Source organism: Haliotis rufescens, unplaced genomic scaffold (genome assembly GCF_023055435.1).
Source record: "Haliotis rufescens isolate VD_foot unplaced genomic scaffold, xgHalRufe1.0.p SCAF_12, whole genome shotgun sequence".
Classification (NCBI taxonomy): domain Eukaryota; kingdom Metazoa; phylum Mollusca; class Gastropoda; order Lepetellida; family Haliotidae; genus Haliotis; species Haliotis rufescens.
The window spans coordinates 20,364,725-20,380,562 of NW_025963802.1; the positions used below are offsets into that span (position 1 = coordinate 20,364,725).

Here is a 15,838-nt window from a genome sequence, read left to right on the forward strand (position 1 = left end):
GTAGATCACACTCCAGTATGCCAAAGAGTATATCCATGCTCACTGGCTGTTGACAAGGAGAAAGCCATACAGAGAGATCAGAGGCTTCCATGCATCATGCTAGCAGCTATCTAACATTCTGTCAATGTAGCTCATTTTGGTTAATTGTTACAGTAGTCATACCTTGCTTGATGCCTGTTATTGGTAAAACGTTGAATATATACTCAACAACAAAAGTTCCTGTGACACCAATATTTTAGTGTATATTTTCAAACAAGTAAAGTTTGGCTTTCAATATTGTAGTACATGTATGGAATCAAGTCCCATGCATTTCACTACCCAAGAATGGGTATAAAAACATGTGCGTTAACGGGATTCCATATGCATTGTTTAGCATCGTGCTGACAACAACCACTCAGAAAAACAACAAAATTACGCAATTATTACATTACAAAATGCCATGCCTGGCTGAAATTGAGTGTCTGCGAGCCATTGGTATGCTTGATGCAGGATTGAGTCAACATGATGTTGCAAGACAATTTAACGTACACAGAAACACTATTTGGTGTTTATGGCAATGTTGGCAACTGACGAATACAGTCAGAGACCATCCTCGGAGTGGCAGGCCACGCGTAACCAATAATCGACAGGTCAACTGTATTCGAACAACACACCTACGAAATCAATTCCAGCCAGCAACAGTGACTGCAAGAAGCGTATATCTTCACAAACTGTATGTCGTCGCCTCAGATGTGCATGGATTGTCGCCAAAAGACCCGCCAGACGTCCCAGTTGACAGGAAACCACTGTCAAGCATGTCTACAGTGATGCAGACAGCGTCTACGCTGGACGGCCATGCAGTTGGGACAAGTTCTATTCACTGACGAGTCACGTTTCACCTCAGCCACAGCGATGGACTGATTTGAGTGTACCGACATCGAGGTGAATGTTACGTCAATCATTGTGTCATGGAAGATGATCGGTTCGGGGGCGGCAGCGTTTTGGTATGGGGTGGGATTACGTCAAGACAGAGGACCTGTTTGATAGTAGTAGAGGGAAATCTCAATGGACAGCGCTACCGTGACGAGATCATCAGCCCTGTTGTTCTACTGTTTTTGCGTCGTCATGGCCCAGGCATTACCTTTCAACATGACAACGCCCGGCCTTATATTGCTCGACAGGATTCAGGATTCTCTTCAACAAAACAAGATGAATGTCATCCCCTGGCCGGCTCGCTCCCCTGATCTCTCACCAATCGAGCACATGTGGGATGAGATGGATAGGCGCCTTTCGAGGTCAACCACATGTTCCACAGACACTCCAGGAATTTCGGAACATGTGATTTATTGACAATGAAGATGTGGAGGTAATATGCCCAGGCAGTTATGAATTGATAACAAGGCCGTAGAGGTAATATGCCTATGCACTTATGTAATGTCAACAAGGACTTAAAAGGAACATGCCTACTTTTATTTGAATTGTTAATACACATTGATGACAAGATGCCTATCCTGTTCAAAGTTCAAGTCTTGAGATGCCTGACAGTCTCTGGTCGTGAGGTTGATGTGTCTCTCTAGGTGAGGTGATAGGTTAGAATAAAAACTCACTTTTATTAACAACCACAGAGTAATCAAAACCACTGATGAAGCTAGCTATTCCATTGACAATATCTCACTGATATGATAACAGATCTTGAATGAGCGAGACAAATTACCAGTATACAGGAAGTTTAGCCATTTTGTATGACTGGTGCTTCGCCATCACAAGATCATCAGTGATAAAAGTGGTACGACGTGGAACAAAAGTAGAATTGACTATCGAGGACGTGCCTAATCAACAATATAGTCAAGGCATGAGAGCATATCAACAGTGGGATGAGATTAAAAAACTCCCTTCTATAAGACATAGTCCAGAAATTAACGCGGTTGCAAAAGATCTGGATCTTGTGGATGTATTGCTGGCTGAATTCCTTACCTCAAAGTATGCGCTATGGCTCGACATGCGAACCACAGATGATGACCAACTACATGGTAGTGGGTGGAGAAAAGAGAATGCTAGTGAGGGTGTTACTATACAAATAATGAAGAAGGCCGAAATAATAGTTGTACGTGATTATGGATACGCAACTTAATATACACAATGGAAGATTTGTGCAAGAGATCTATTAATAATCTTTTACCTAAAGAACCTCACTGCGCTATCATCTGAGGGCAATGGGCTGCGGAAAAATATCTTTTATTCTAGATATTTTACAAAGTCATTATCACAATCTTTTTGCCCATATTATTATTCTGTGTCCGACTATAAATATTAATAAAACATACATAGATTGAGTAATGAAGGATCCAAGCTGCACAAAGTTGATCCAGGTGATCGTTTACAAGACTGTTTACGAGTATGTCATGAAAAATTCAAAGGAGAGCCAACCCTTGTCATAATATATGACCTCAGAGCTAGTAAAGAACTTACTGAAAAGAAAGATATGCTTTCATATTTAGTATTATCCGGTCAACAGATGGAGCATAGTGTTTGGGTACTTACTTAAAAATACAACTCAGTTCTAAAACATCTCAGAAAGCAGACAAGATGGGTTACACTATTTCATTGCAAGGACACAGATTCATTTGAGGAATGTCTACACGAAAATGATGTTATTTCTACAAAGCTTAAGCGAGATAAAGTTAGAAAACTGTTAGCGGAAACAAAGTACTCTAAGCTCATATGAAAAACTGACTAACCATCTGCTTATTCAATTGCTTAGCAAATTTTAGCAACTGCATAGCAAATTTAACCACTGCTTAGCAAAATTTAGCAACTACGTAGGACATTTTAGCAACTGCTTAGCAAAATTTACTCAGTTGCTAAATTGACTGTGTGCTAGACTTAAATATCGGATAGTGTATTACAGTCAAGTCTTGTTAATCCAACACTCGTTAATCCAACAATCTGCTTTATTCGACACTAACGCCTAAGAACTTGTAATGATAATAAAAGCGGAAACACCACAAGTGAATGTGGAAACGCCACAAGTTGTTAGAGTGACTAAGAACCCCCAAAAAGTAGCAGCTGGTAAAAGGGGGGCTTTAGCCAGGAAGGCAAAACTACAACTACAGAGCGAACACAGTGTACACAGTACATCAGCTGAACGGATTAAAACTTGGGCTCCCTATGCACTAGGAGTTGTTATAGCAGTGGTATGGTTTATTAAGACTGGTAAATCTAATGGTGAAGAGAAAACATCGCCAGTTCAAAAATTGGACGCTGTTCAATTAGAGTTAAATCCTCATATTATGTTATAAAACATGACTACTCCAGTTACAGACAGAAAAATGTTAAACACAGCATATCATTCAGCAGTTGTTAGTGGCTTAGCTATAGGCTATGCTCGTATAGGTAATGTGGTCGACTGGGGATTATTTTGGGTAAATAGATATATTTTGGAACTTGGTGGGTTAGTTTAAGGGGAGTTGAACGGGTGACGTAGTACCTATCTTTGTAGTCCTTTTTGTAGCAGCTTATACCCACGTCGGCATGGTGGCTGGGAAAATGCCACGCTTCTTGCATGCTCGGCTAGGCAGAAGCCATGATTGGGAGAGCCGAGATGTAAGGAGCATGTTCATTGGTTGTGTCCTTTTTCCTGGTCACATGGTCCGTGTGTAGGCTTTATAAGCCTATCCTGGGAAGGGAATCATCAGTTGTCGCTCACCAGTATCTGGTAAGATGCAGTCGGCTCCCGCGCCCTGAATCAGGACCATTTATTATTTATTATAGGGCATTTGTTGGGATATTAGATTAGGAGGTATAGGTGGGGGAAAAATAGAGTAGAGATTAAATAGGTTTGTTTTGGAGACATTTTACTTTCGGGAGTTAAGTTAGAGGGGTGGTTGAAAGAACAAGTTTAAGAAATAAGGTTGAATTGGGTTACATTGGTTGGGAAGGGGGAAAAATATGTAGGTTATAATTAAATGGAGATTTGGCCCCCTGTTGTTTTTTTGTTGAATAAACTTTAAATCAAACTTCACTCTTTGTGCTTTATCTATAATTAGAATTGGTAACCCGGTCAAGAGCCTCTTAGAACATAAAGACAAAAGAATACTGCACAGGGAGAAGAGAACAAAACACAAAGCACCGCAGTAAACATCAGACCTTTTTGTCAACTATTTTTATAGTTCTACTGTCATTGAGCGCCTTTTACAGGCTTAAGAGGGCGCTTATTAAAGTAAAATAATTACTAAAGCACCATCACCAAAGCTAGATTTTAATGGTTATGATATTGGTATGATGATCCTAGATGTAGGCCTAGCTATTGCTACTAAATATATGCTAATGAAACAAGGGCTTATCCAGAAGACAAAATTAAATAATTAAACATTTGAATATTTATGAACATAGTATGGCATCAATTGCAATGATGGTCGGTGGAGTTATTGTTAATGCTCAAGCTTTTTCAGGGAGTAATTTTTTATTCTCTACTATGAGAGAATCAAGCGCAAGGAAAATTGAAGAGGAGCGGAAATGACACAACTTGAAACCGCTCAGTCACAATGGGGCTAGGAAAAAATGCAGAGGCTTGATTTTATCAATGAAGATCTTCGTAGGAAAAATCATTCAATTCAAACGTTCAAGGATGTTGAAACTGCCATGAATGAATAGTACCTTGTTTACGGAAAGACACTTGACCAAGCTGGCACAAAGCCAACAATCTTTCAGTTTTATACAACGTCAGAGGGACAGAAATGCCGCGAGATAACATTAATTGCGCTGGGCTTGACTGCCACTGCCATGAGCTGGCAACATGGCTCGGCTGATAAGCATTTAGACAAATGATACTAGAGGTGTATTAACAGCCATGACGTTGAACCAGTGTAGATTAACGGTTTTGGAGAAGCCCCAAATCTGTAATAGGCGTTGCGTTGGCTGTGGCATTCATTCTTACTCAATAAGGCAAGGTAACATTTACTTCACATGTTCTGTATTCGGAATTGGGGTTAAAGGTCATTATTGTTTATGCAATTCCCACAGACCTGACAAGATACAAAACTAGATTTTTTTCGCTAGGTAGAGGGATTACATCAATAAGAGGAATAGGTTGGGGAGAATCAGTGTTTAGAAAAAACATTTAGAGATTTGTTTTATTTTGTGTATACCAAAACAATACGACTTATGTCAGAGAGTTGAAAGTTTGGCAAAACAACGTGGTCTAAGTGGTTATTTTCGGATGAGAGAAACTGAATTGATTACCTTACTCGGTTTGAAATACAACAAACCCCCGACTGTTAGAGAACTCACAGTTGGTAAATATCTATGAGGTTGGAAGATAGATATTAATTGCAACATGGATATTAATGATGCTAAACCCATCATATCGAGCAAAATTAATGAGAAGTCAGATGATTTAAATAGTAAAAAATACCAGCTAGCAGTTAAAATGTCTTTAAGTAAAAATAACGCAGATGATAGCGTTGAATATACCGAACCGAATCTGATTCTATAAGTTCATCATTAGATGCATAAAATGATAATTTAATATTGTGGTTTGAGCAAATTCAATATTTTGTTTCTACTTACTATATGCATGTCCAGAGTATTATAAATTTTTTATTCACATGTACGTGTTGATGTTGCGCCTACAACTATCTCTCGTAAGGTTCAAATTCCCCCTCTGCGCATGCACACATGAGCCTATTTACCCATAAGCCCTCTCTCCATTCCTCTCCCAAAGCAAGAAGGACAACAAGACTCGCTACAATATTTGCCATACCTTTATTGTGACCTACTGCTGCTTGCACACACCACCTCCTGCATGTCAGCAAGGTACCTAAAACACCGGGAATGGCACCGAAACGGACGTCAAGGAGAACCAGGACAGCTGTTCCTGTCGAAAAAATTTCATCTGCAACAAGTGAAACTTCCGACAACAGTCGCCATGTTGGGTCACAGGTCAGAGAGAGTGCGACAGGCAGAGCCGTCCCTTATGAGACAACAGTTGACCTGAGACAGAGGCTGCGCTCCTTAGGTATCACAGTGCCTGCATCATGGGGAAGAAAGACGATCTTACAACTGTACAAGGAGAATTTTAATGAGAACCTCATGGTCAGTGGAGGAGCCAGCGCTGTTCAACATGCCTCCCCCGATTCCTCATTGTCGTCTGTAGACATGCTGTTCCTTCCTGTGATGCTACTCTCCAGTACAGTCATGTAAACAGCGAGAATTCTGACAACTCTACTAGCTATCCCGGCAAAAGTGACAACAGCAGGCAACCAGTTATCGTCAGCAAATGTGGAATTGATGGGAGTCATGAGAGAAATGAGAGATATGATTACATCCCTTACACAGCGTCTATCCGCTGGAGCTCCCAGTGGAAAAAACATAGCCTTGCCTATATCACAGACCAGTCCAGCGCAATGTGTTTTGTCAGATTCTGTGCCCCATGTCAGCTCTGTTGATGAAAGTACAAGGCGTAAAATACACAAAGGTAAATATATCAATTTGGCTTCTCTCCTGTTACCATGTCAAGAATCAGGTGATTAATAGACTTGCTGAAGAGACAGGTTCATGCAAATACGTGTTAAAACTTGACCCACGTACCACCAGGAATTTGAACTTTGCTGAATTCAGCAGAGCTTTCAAGATATTCAAGGATATTTTCTGTGAGCCTTGGCCAAATAGGAGAGAGCAATTAGAGCAACATGAACGCACAGTGGCAGAACTCCACACTTTATATGGAGGACATGTACATTATGAATACGACAAGAGATTCCCGGCTCGTGTGGCAGCTCTGGCTGAGAGAGGTACGCACATCACCTGGAGCATTCTGGACACCAGAATTTATACCACTTGTACTTCTGGCCTTCGCTGTAGGTCATGTGACCTGTGCAGTAGCATCAGCCATGACTCAGCGACATGTCCATCCGTGTTGACGAACACCTGCGAACAAGTCAGCCCACGACATACCTTTGGGAAAAAAGAATGTTACCTCCACAAGCACTGCAAACAGCTCCACCGATTCACATGGTCAACAAAAATTTTGGTACCAGGGACAGGAAGTTTGCAACAATTTCAATGATAGTGGCTGCATGCGTATTCGCTGCAACTTTCTACATGTGTGCTCCACTTGTTTCGGAAAGAGTCACAATAAATTGGTTTGCAAAAAATCCAACACTGCTTCCAATAAGGGGCATGGCATCAACAAGTGACAATTGGCTGAGGAATTGACACCACTAAATACCAACATCATAAAAGAGGAACTAAGGCGTCACCCCGATCAGACCTTTGTGAAATACTTGTGTGATGGACTGACTCACAGTTTTCACCCTCTGGTTGCAACAGTGCCCAATTTTACCTGGGAGTGCAAAAACAATCTGAGCACCCGGAAAGAACCTGATACCGTAACACACCTTGTCCGTCAAGAATTAGATCGGGGCTACAATATTGGACCCTTTTCAGTTCCACCTTACCATGTGTTCCGTGTCAGCCCCCTTGGCATCGCAGAAGGGAAATACAGCCATAAAATACGACTGATTCGGGACCTTTCAGCCCCACATGACAACTACGACATTATTAGCATTAATGGTATGATAGACAAGGACATGTGCTCTTTAACCTACGTGACAATCAATGATGCCATACTGGAACTGAACCGAATAGGCAAAGGCGCGAGTATGTGTAAGGTGGATATTAAAAACCCCTTCAAGCAAATTTCCATACACCCAGATTATTGGTCACTGTTCGGATTTTGATGGGACAATCAGTATTACTTTTTCAAGCGCCTAGCATTTGGATGTCGGTCTAGCCCTCGTTCATTGATTGCGTATCACAAGCCATTGTTTGGATCCTCACAAACAATTACAAGGTCCATTTCGTTTTACACTTGCTGGATGACTTCCTCACCATTGATGAACCCAACTACCAAGCTTCTATTACCAAGAACACCCTAACAGCCACTTTCAACAAGTTGCAAGTTCCTTTATCCCCACATAAAACTGCTCGTCCGGCCTGTGAGATGGAATATTTAGGTATCATTTTAGATTCCAATACCATGACTGCCTGACTACCCCTGGACAAGTTGGCTAGAATATCGGAGTTGGTGCAAGAGTTCAGTCACAAGAGAAAGTGTACCAACTACTGTCTCTGATAGGACATCTGTGCTATGCCTGCAAAATGGTTGTGCCAGGAACATCCTTTGTGTCTTACCTCATTGATCTATCTAAATCCGTTAAAAAACTGCACCACAGAGTGAACATTTCTGCTGAATGTCGTTCTGATCTGCACATGTGGCATGTGTTTCTCCAGAAGTGGAATGGTGTTTCTTTCTTTCATGACTCTTCCAGGACATAGGCTTCTGACATGGAACTGTATACCGACGCATCTACCTTATGTTTTGGAGGTTATTTCCAGGGTGCTTGGTTTTCGTCACCTTGGCCACTATCTATGCAAGGCCATTGCCAAAACAACAGTCGATCCATGGTGCTACTTGAACTGTATCCCATTGTAGTAGCAGCCGTTTTATGTGACAATGAATCGACAGTAAACATAATCAACAAGGGTAGATCTAAATGCAAAAACATTATGCCTATGATTCGTATGGTAACCTCACTAGTAGCCTTTGACAATTTCGTGATATGTGCCAAACATGTACCAGGCATGTCAAATCAAATTGCTGATTGTCTATCTCGGTTACAGATTGCCAGATTTCGGAAACTTGCTCCACAGGCAGCACTCCAAGCAACACCATGTCCACAACACTCACAGTTGATATGGATTTGGCAAGACACCTAGACACCCTATGGGATGCGGCAGTGGGGGCCAGAACACAAGACCACCTATGCTTCTGGCTTTCAGTCATACGTTGCCTTTCTCCTGAGATATAGCCTGTACTCTACATGCTCAAGCCTTACATGGGCAGCACGGGTCTGCCACCAGTAAATTCTGCACTTCTGCAACAATATGTGGCCTTTTGTTTCAGTGAGGCAAAACTACAGTATGTCACTGTCAAATCGTATCTTGCAGGTATTCGGTTTACCTATCTGAAGGCAGGTGTGCATACAGTGTTCGATTTAGTGTCTACTGGTGGGCTAAATCAGCTACGAACCCCACTTCATGGATTCAAGAAGCCTAAACGCTTACCCATAACCTACGATCTTCTGAAGAAGATTGTGTGTACACTACGAAAAGGGGTGCTCGGACCTCTCAATGATCTGGTAATGGAGGCCATGTGCACTACTGCCTTCTTTGGTTTTCTACGATGTGCTGAGTTCACATGTTCTTGTGACTTCGATGCTAGTAACAATTTAAGCTTATCTGATGTCACCATAGACCAAGTAGTATAGATGATGGGGTTCTGGACCACTTCCAGCAGAGCCAGATTTATATACCTATACTGCTACTACAGAGGGAATGTTTTATGTCAAAATGATGATGTGATTCAATGATCGCCATGAGATCTAATAAAAGAAACATCAATATTTTTACTAATGTAAGCATTCGTTTAAATGTGATCCAACAATAGTAAGCAATCTATTTTTAATCTCCAACCAGTTCTTTGGTTTTGGCACGGAATAATTGACGCGCTTGTTGTCTCCCTTGTTCTATGAACTTTTTTTTCTGGTCTTACGAGAAATTGATCGAATCTCCGGCTTCATTACATTGTATTTGGTGAGTTGTGACAAAACTAAACGAAACTCCTCCTCGGATATCTTACAATCAGCCAGTGCTGTTGAAAAATGTTGTTCAACTTTGCTTCGGTGAGTATCCGAATATTATCATGTTTTAATTCTTTCTTTTGCAACCTACGAGAAATAAATTTTATCGCTATTGCTTCCAGTCCTGAGACTCCGGCAGCTATTTCCATGCCAAGTACGATAGGCGCCGCGATTATAGTTGATAATAAACCAACACCGGCTACACAGAGTCCCATGCCAGCTGTTACAAGCTCAGTGTCAGCTCCGTTGAGATCTAAATATCTCGAATATATCGGCAAGTAACAGTACATCGGTTTTTAAGTACAGATGGTGATAATCGCCTGAATTCTTACAACCTAATTTATCCCACACCGTCAGAGCGTGTTCATAATCAGCATCGGTTATTTTAGATTCTGTTAAGTTACTATAGAATGATTCAAGGGGTGGTAATTTAGTTTCGTTGAATCTAGACCAATCATCTATGTATTTGTAAGGATATACACCTTTTCTCAACAACAAATGATGAGTTAACCGATTGGTATATTGATTTGTTATTGCAAAGTCACCAGTATTGTTCGCATTAGCTAAATTGTCCAGGGAAGATAACAGAAACTGTACAGAGTCTATGAATCTAAGCTCATTACTTTGTTCTGGCTTTCCCATCCTTGTCTGTAGGAGCGGCTCCCTGATAATTACCCGTGACGTGACAATGATCTCTTACGGAATCCCCATTCAGGGGTTTATTACAAATATGACAAATCGTTGACTTATTATAGGCCCTCCAATCACTCCTCGTCATGGGTTTCTTATGCGATAATTTTACCCTTATTATTCTCTCTTCTTTTTGTAGGTATTCTAGGAACTTTCCCGCTGCATCAGGGCCTCCATAAATCACGGGTGGGTTTGTTTTCCCATCATACCTTACAACTATATATCCAAACCCACAAGGAATATGTTCTTGAGTTTTGTACAACCAACCCCAGGCTGTTAGAGAACTCAAAGCTCAAGCGAAAAAAAGTTTGCTGAGAGGTTATTCTCGAATGAGAAAAGTTGAATTGATCGCTTTACTAGATAAAAATCAACCATATGATGTTGATAAAAAACAACCAGATGATGTTGATAAAAATCAACCAGATGATGAGTTAAGATTTGTACCCACAGATGCTGTTGGTAAATATCTAAGAGGTTGGAAGATGGATATTAATTCCAAAATGGATGTTAATGATGTTAAGCCCATCGTATCGAGCAATATTAATGAGGAGTTAGACGATTTAAATAGTATAAAATACCAGCTAACAGTTAAAATGTCATTGAGTAAATATGACGCCGAATATACTGAACCTTATTTCCAGAGCAATCAAGAAGTTATAAATGAATCTGATACTATAAGTGCATCATTAGATGCATCAATTCAACGGATACAAGAAACTTTAGAACGTTGGACTAATAGAGGTTCGGGTTGGGTTGTGGATAAAATCGATAGTTTATATTTAGATGTAGCAAACTATATGCCTTTCAAAGGTGGATCTTATATAGATTTTACCCCGTATTATAAAAAAGCTATAGTTAATGTGAAAAATAAAGGCGATGGCTGTTTAAGAATTACGATAAGATCTGAATTGTTCCCCACGGACAATCATCCGGATGGACCTTCAAGCTATCCCCAAAACGATGGACTCAACTTTGATGGTATAGACGAACCTACACCAATCTCACAAATTGATAAGGTGGAAAAGCAAAATAATTTAGCTATAAATGTTTTCGGACATTCTTCTAAAGGAATTGTTGTACACAGGATAAGCTCTGCCCCAGGACAAATTCCCAGAATCAATTCATTTCTAATCGAAAAAGATGGATAATATCATTATACGTGGATAAAGAGTTTAAGCAGACTATTATACGATCAAACAACCCATAAGGAAAAGAAATATTTCTGCGAAAGAAGCCTGCATGGGTACAGCGGACAGGATCTATTAGAAACGCATAAAGAAGACTGTAGAGGTGTTGGACAGACTGCTATCAGGATCGATATGCCTAAAGAGGGAGAAAACATACTAAAATTTGAACATTATTGTAATCAAATGCCAGTACTGTACGTAATTTACGCTGACTTCGAAGCACTTATCAAACCCATAGAAAATACCGAACACAAAACTGAATGTAGTTTTACGTACAAAACTCAAGAACATATTCCTTATGGGTTTGGATATATAGTTGTAAGGTATGATGGGAAAACAAACCCACCCGTGATTTATAGAGGCCCTGATGCAGCGGGAAAGTTCCTAGAATACCTACAAAAAGAAGAGAGAATAATAAGGGTAAAATTATCGCATAAGAAACCCATGATGAGGGGTGATTGGAGGGCCTATAATAAGTCAACGATTTGTCATATTTGTAATAAACCCCTGAATGGGGATTCCGTAAGAGATCATTGTCACGTCACGGGTAATTATCAGGGAGCTGCTCATAACGAGTGTAACTTGAAACTAAAAATGAATTCACAAACAATACCCATCCCCGTTGTGTTTCATAACCTTAGAGGATATGATTCTCATCTCATCATGCAAGCTATTTCAAAGACCAACGGTGGTTTAACGTGCATTCCTAACAATATGGAAAAATACATATCATTCTCGTTGACTAAAACTATACATTATACGGACAAGAATGGGAAAGCCAGAACAAAACAAAGTAATGCGCTTAGATTCATAGACTCAGTACAGTTTCTGTTATCTTCCCAGGACAATTTAGCTAATGCGAACAATACCGATGACTTTGCAATAATATACCTATCGCTTAACTCATCATTTGTTGTTGAGAAAAGGTGTATATCCTTACAAATACATAGATGATTGGTCTAGATTCGACGAAACTAAATTACCACCCCTTGAATCATTCTATAGTAACTTAAAAGAATCTAAAATAACCGATGTGGATTATGAACACGCTCTGACAGTGTGGGATAAATTTGGTTGTAAGAATACAGGTGATTATCACCATCTGTACTTAAAAACTGATGTACTGTTACTCACCGATATATTCGAGATATTTAGAAAGACATGCTTAAAACAATACGGCTTGGACCCAGCATGGTACTATTCCAGTCCCGGACTATCGTGGGATGCATTGTTGAAGAAGACAGGTGTAGAACTAAATTTACTCACCGATTAGGATATGCACTTGTTTGTTGAGAAAGGATTAAGAGGTGGTATATCGATGGTAGCGAAAAGGTATTCTAAGGCTAATAATAAATTAGTGGAAGGATATGATCCGAGTAAACCAGACACGCACATACTATATCTCGACGCCAACAATTTGTACGGATGGGCTATGAGTCCTTTACCCACTGGTGGTTTTGAGTGGGTCTATGTGAATGATATCGAAGTGAATATCCCCACAGATTCCGATAAAGGGTAGATACTAGTTGTTGACTTGGAATATCCAAATTCGTTACATAAAGATCATAACAGTTATCCGCTAGCTCCCGAAAGATTAATGGTGAATAAAGATTAGATGTCGGAATATCAACACTCCTTGATGGGTAGAACTAGGTTAGCTAATGTAGAAAAACTCGTACCAAATTTGATGGATATGACAAAATATATAGTTCACTACAGAAATCTCCAGTTATATCTATCGTTAGGTTTGAAACTAAAGAAAATACACAGTTCTGAAGTTTGATCAAAGCCCTTGGATGGAGCCCTATATAAGGCTGAACACAGATTTAAGAAAGATGGCTACCAGCGATTTTGAAAAGAATCTATATAAGCTCATGAAATAACTCAGTATTTGGTAAAACTATGGAGAATCTGAGGAAGCGTGTTGATGTTAAATTAGTCAGATCTAATGAGGAAGAAAGACTCAGGAAACTTATAGCCAGTCCAGCTTTTAACAGAAGCAAGATATTTGATAATGACTTAGCCGCACTACATATGCAGAAGAGTAATAAAAAAATTCAACAGACCGGTGTACGTTGGTATGAGTATTCTTGACTTGTCAAAACACTTAATGTATGACTTTTATTACAACGAACTGATAGATGCAAGGTGTTATATACCGACACAGATTCTTTGTTGATGGAAATATTATAGAACTGTTCTGGGTGAACAATACCTTCCAAATGACGTGCTGGTTTTCTTGGGGAATTAGTCAGCAAAGAGCCAGAGTCACAGGAGACTAATCACAATTTTATTTACAAGAACAATTAACAATTTACAATATCTTAGAAAATAACTGAGGGTGCCACAGAGAGTCGGTACACACTCTGGGCTGTGGGAGAGAGGTCTGCTTGGTAAGAGAGTCAAACCCCTTCTCTGCTTAAAACCTGCCTACAGTATCTATTTAACAAAAATTTGAACAATAAAAGGGATGTGATCTATTCTGGTTGATACACGATTGGTTGTGTCCTAAGCTAAATGGATGGGTAGACAGAGGGGAATACTACATCCTGTTTATCCTGTTGGACTGGCACTAATCTTGTTGACATATTTACTGGATGCTTTGAAAGAGATTAGGGTGTCACTATAGATGAGCTTGTGTGGGGGCTAATCCTTAATGCCCTATAGATGAGCTTGTATGGGGGCTAATCCTTAATGAGTCTTAATTGAAGTAATGTTATTCTAATATACCCCAATAGGTGATGACAGATATACTTAAATAAATATCCTTTGTCTGGGATAATGGCATAACCTATATCTAAACTCAAATAGCCAAATCAAAAAAGTGCTCAGCAAACCACTAACCAAACCAAAAATTCTCCATCCATCCAAAAAAATCGACAGAGTAATCACTAAACTCCAAACAGGACACACCAACCTAAATAACCACCTAAAAAAATTTAAAAAACACACTACAGGTAACTGCCCACACTGCAAACAACCAGAAACCCCAGAACACGCACTCATCCACTGCACACACTACCTAACACATCGAACCGCATTACAAACCACCCTCAATCTAAACAAGGCTCTAACTCTAGAAGCAATACTAAACCCACAAAATAAACTAGAAAACTTCAAGGCCTTAGGCGTATTCTTAATCAAAACGGAACTAATAAAACGCATCTAAAAACACAATAACTCACCAAATCAAAATCACATAAACAAACAAACATCCACCATACCCAGCTCCCTTAGTTCTCCTCCCCAATCCCATCGGCATCTATTCCAAATCTCAAAATTCCCAAATTCTATATAAGCAACCCCTAAAACCCCCCTCTTGGGTTGCACAGACCACCTTCGCCCCTTTCGGAAACACATTAAATGGCCTGGCCGGGCCCGTGTGCGAAATACGCATCAGTCGGAAAGCGCACGTTAAATCTCCAAAGTAAGTAAGTAAGTAAGTCTGGGAGATGGGATCTTGATACCTTAGGCTAGCATTTATCTAAAAGCTTCAAATCAATTAAACTATGTAGAAGTAGCTCTTGTCTTATTGAATAGTATGTCTAGAAGACGCGCTCCCATTACCTTAGGCTAGCAACCATCTAAAAAGCTTTAACTGAAACTACTGATATTTTATATATGCATTTTACCTAATGATAATTATTACTTGCTAAACTATAATTATATGAAATGATGTATAAATATTACACCATGATAACTCCTAAAAGCACTTGATGTAGATCTAATTATTATAAGATAACTTAGTATAAATGTTATCCCATGATAACTTCCCCTCCGTCTGAAAAAGTTTGGACCCCAAACATGTAAAAATAAAAATAATTAAGGCTTAGATGGACAATGTATAAAGTTACTGGTAGTAGTGAATAATTATTATTAGTCTCTTTGATATAAGGAAACATAATATAAAAATGCTGTCATCAGGGATTCTGGATGTGGAGCTGGCTTGTCTTGGCACTCTGTACTGGTGGTTTTATGGGTGATGTAGGAGGCCTTGAGTTCCACATCCTGGATTGGGGTTGTAAGATAGTAGGCTGTGTCCATGGAGGTTTTACATGGAAACAAAGAAAAGAGAGTTAGCATGTTCAAATAATATGTCATATATAAATACTTCCTCAGTTTGTCTGTGATAACTGGAAAATAAAACAAAGATGATAATTATGATGTAAAAGATCAGTACATAATTATTACTAAACGGTGTCATGACCAGGAAGAATGTATTGGCGGCAAATTACAAAAGTATATCATGAAAAAAATAGTAATATCCTTCTACTTTTGGAT

General features: G+C 39.6%; 1 protein-coding gene across 5 annotated transcripts in view; it reads left to right on the plus strand.

Moving 5' to 3' along the window:
* Nucleotides 1–15,838, plus strand: part of LOC124149999 (SH3 and PX domain-containing protein 2A-like) — a 321,507-nt gene that overhangs the window by 73,485 nt on the left and 232,184 nt on the right. The window lies entirely within an intron of this gene.